Below are 4,387 nucleotides of genomic sequence, written 5' to 3'. Positions count from 1 at the left end.
AAACATCAACAGTAAGATACTAATTTAACCCTTAGCTGGGCTACAGCAATGGCAGCTTTGTGAATTCTGCACAAAGTCCATGTATGTGTGCCTGATATGTGGAACCTTTACGGGCATCACGGAGTCAGCAATTAACAGGGACTCAAGAGAAAACATTTAAGTCTCAAAGTCTACTAGTCTCAAAGTCTACTGTTTTACCAAGAAAGCAAAATGGCAAAAGTCAGTAATTAAATGGTGGCATTCGACGAGTTGACTCACTGGAAAAGACTCTGATGCTGGGAAGGATTGGGGGTGGGAGGAGAAGGGGATGACAGAGAATGAGATGGCTGGATGGCATCACCGACTCGATGGACATGAGTTTGAGTGAACTCCGGGAGTTAGTGATGGACAGGGAGGCCTGGCGTGCTGTGATTTATGGGGTCGCAAAGAGTCGGACACGACTGAGCGACTGAACTGAACTGAACAAGAAAGGGCTCTCTCAGACTTCCCTGCGGGTTCAGTGAATAAGAGTTTACCTGCTAATGTAGGGAACACGGGTTCGATCCCTGGTCCGGGAAGATTCCACATGCTGTGGAGCAACTAAGCCCATGCACCCAACTATTGAGCCCACATGCTGCAACTACTGAAGCCCATGTGCCTAGAGCCCATGCTCCACAACAAGACAAGCCACCGTAATGAGAAGCCTGCACACCCCAGCAAAGAGTAACCCCCACTTCCACAACTAAAGAAAGTTCTTAAAAAACAACAAAGACCCAGCAAAGCGATAAAAAAAAAACAAAAAAATTGAAAAAAATAGGTCTCTTGCTCATCATGCAGGTTCTCAGCTCCTCAAAGAGGAACCAGCAGAGGGGGAGCCCCAAGTTTCCCCTCTGATCTCTCCTCACTGGAATATTCCATTCATTCTTGAAGTTCAAAGGACAAAACAGGATGTGCAAATGACTCCTGAGCTCTTGTGGAAGCTTTCCAATGCCCCTCCATCCCACATTACATATTCCTCATGTTGGTGAATCAGTTCTCCCTTCCAGACAGGTTCCCCCAGCACAGCCACTAGAGCGATGAGAGGAAGGGAAGATCACAGCAGAGTGCCCCAGAGCTCTCGTTTTGACAGTATGTGATGCGCTGCTTTTCTCAATGGTAGAGAGGAGTGATACCAGATAAAGAAGTGGAACCTCGCTCTTTTACTGGTTTGGAGGGCAGGAAACCACGTGTGCCCGCCTTCCAGTAAAGGTGAGAGCCCTGACCCTTGGGTGAACTCAGGGCACAGTGTGATATAATCAATGCCCTTTTCCAGGCAGATAATACTCAAACTCAAGGTGGATTCTGTCTAAAAACATACTTCTAAGATGAAAAAGAGAATCTAAAAAAGAGTGGACATACACGTGTGTATAACTGACTCACTTTGCTGTACAGCACAAACTAACACAGCACTGCAAACCGACTATACTCCACTAAAAATTAACTTTAAAAAAAGGTAAGAAAGAGAGTGGATACAGGTCTCTGAGTGTCTTAGCTTAGAAAATGAAGCCTGGGACATCCCTGGTGGTCCAGTGGTTAAGACTCCGTGTTCCCAATACAAAGGATGAGGGTTTGATCCCTGGTCGGGAAACTAAGATCTCACATGCTACATGGTGCGGGCAAAAAAAAAAAAAAAAAAAAAACAAGTCAGACAAGTTACAGGGAAAACAGTACACTTAGGGAGTGGGCCTTTATCTAATAACACCAAGATTTTGTAAAGTAACATGGAAAAACAGAGGTAAGAGCCATCAGCTATTAATATTCCTGCATCTAGGAGTTTTGTGATTTGGAGGAATGGGGTTTAGGAGTCAGGGAGATCTGAATATAAAGAGGCTTGAATTTCTGCTGGTCTTGGAGTTGTGCAGAGGGAGCATCTCAGGAACATCTGGGCACAGTTGATTTTGTTCTAGAATATTTGTTTCTGCTCTGTCTCAGTAGGAGACTGGAGCAAAGAAGTCTTCTGCTAGACCCTCATCTTCCTCCTTTACTCCATCCTGATACTCTCACTCCCCTTTTCCTCCCCATTTCTTTCTTTTCTCCTTTTCTCAGTAAGATTTCTCCCCCTGCCTTTTTACCCATTTCTGCTTCTGCTTCTATAAACTCCTTTTCTCCTTGTTCTCGAAGTTCCCTAAAGGTCTGGTCCCTGTTTTCATAATCACCACCCTCCACCTGCCCATTGGCCTCCCTGAGTTTATTAGAATCAGAAATGTCTGGTGGGCAGTGGACATGGAGAACCCATTTCTAAAATCTCAACTTGAGACTCAATAATTCTAACTCCACCATAGCTTGAAACTAATTGGAACCCAGTAAGGCCAAGTCACACACCTGTTATTGACCTTGAAATACAGCTAACTACCTTTAAAGAAAGAAGACTGTACATGCCCTAAAAGTCTGTTCTGAGTTCTGCTGCTGTTATTAATTTGTTCCTGGTGAACAACATTTTCAGGCACCTAAGTCACCAACTTTTCTTTTCCATTTTAGCTTCTCATTTCATAATGGAGTAAAGCCAATTAACCATGCTGTGATAGTTTCAGGTGGACAGCAAAGGGATTCAGTCATACATATAATGTACATATACATTCTCCCCCAAACTCCCCTGCCATCCAGGCTGCCACATAACATTGAGCAAAATTCCCGATAAGTCACTAACTCTGAAGGCAGAAATAAGACCCATTTCTCACAAGTAGATATTTACAGGAAGCCATGTGAACTGCAGGCAAAGGTCCTAGAGTTTCAAGCCAGCAGGTAATTAGGCTGTGTTATGGTAACTCAGCACAAGAGCCTGGACAAAGGGCGTGTTCTAAAAACCAAAGAAAATAAACAACTGACCGTCTCAGTAACTCCCCTTTGGATGTCAGGGCAAGAAAGGGCAGGCCAAACAGTTAAAATCAGAACTGCCTCAGAGGTTCACAGGTGTCAAGATAAGATCCTGAGAGACAGCCACCAGAATAAAAACTCACATCTCTATAGCCCTTTTAAGTGAAACCCTTCTACACCAGTGAACAATATGATTTTTACAACCCCCCAATAAAGGAAGTAAAATAAGCATACTGTTACTTAATAGACGAGAGAGCAGGATCAGAGAAATTATGGGACTTGTGTGAGTCCCACAGTAAGAGGCAAAGGTGGAATTTTCAGCCAGGTGTGCCCCTTCCAAATTACCATAATTATGGAAAGTGCTTACCTGGTAGTTAGGTGGTAAGACAATGACATGTTGGGTCTTCTTAATTCCCCTTCCAAGGTCTGTTCACTACCTAAAAATGCCTAGGTCATCAAATGATGTAATCAAATTTCTTTTTCTCTTGTCTTTTGGTAAAAATTATTCCACACAAACACCAGAAAAAATTAAAACTAGGGCAAATGTTATAATCTAAGTGTGAAAAAAAGAAAAAATAATCTAAATGTGACCAGCCAGATCAGCATTAGTATTTGAGGCAGGGTTATCCTGTAGAAATTCATGCTCGACCATTTAGAGATGGTCCGAATCACCCTAGCAGATTCCCTATACATTTCAGTTATGGCACTTAATTATATTAGTATATTATATAATAAATACAAAATTTATTATATAATTATGGTTATATTTCAAATATATGATCATAGTTAGACTATTATATAATTATATATGTTGTTGTTTAGGCGTTCAGTTGTGTCTGACTCTTTGGTGACCCCATGGACTGTAGCACTCCAGGCTCCTCAGTCCATGGGATTTCCCAGGCAAAAATCCTGGAGTGGGTTGCCATTTCCTTTCCTAGAGGATCTTTCCAACCCAGGGATCAAACCCGAGTCTCCTGCATTGGCAGGAGGATTCTTTACCACTGAGCCACCAGGAAAGCCAATATAATTAATTACATAACTATATATCCATCAATTCCGTGTTGCACAGGGAATCCTGCCAAACTTTTTCAAAATGACCTATAGGCAATACCCACCCAAGAAGCTTTGGGGTGGGATAAGTGTGTCACAGAATTCTTCTCTCATTTCATCCTATCTTTAACAAAGCAGTGAACTACGTCATCCATTTACACACTCAATTCATTCAAGTTGTGAAAAATAAAATCTGATTCCTTGGTTGGATAATTAATGACTTCTGTGTTCCAATACTACAACTTTAAAAAAAAAATCTGCAAAACATTTACTCAATATATGACCACATATTACATTTTTTCTTTTGCATTTTTTAAAATTTATTTTTAATTGGGATATAATTGCTTCACAATGTTGTGTGAAGGTTCTGCTGTACAACATGAATCAGCTATAAGTATATATATATTATATATATATACATACACACCCTCTCTCTTGAGCCTCCCTCTCACTTCCCCATTCCACCTTTCTAGGTCATCACAGAGCACCAAGCTGAGCTCCATGA

Source organism: Moschus berezovskii, chromosome 14 (genome assembly GCF_049115385.1).
Source record: "Moschus berezovskii isolate FMDL1 chromosome 14, NW_MosBer_1.0, whole genome shotgun sequence".
In the NCBI taxonomy this organism is placed as follows: domain Eukaryota; kingdom Metazoa; phylum Chordata; class Mammalia; order Artiodactyla; family Moschidae; genus Moschus; species Moschus berezovskii.
Note: the sequence above shows the minus strand (reverse complement) of the source record.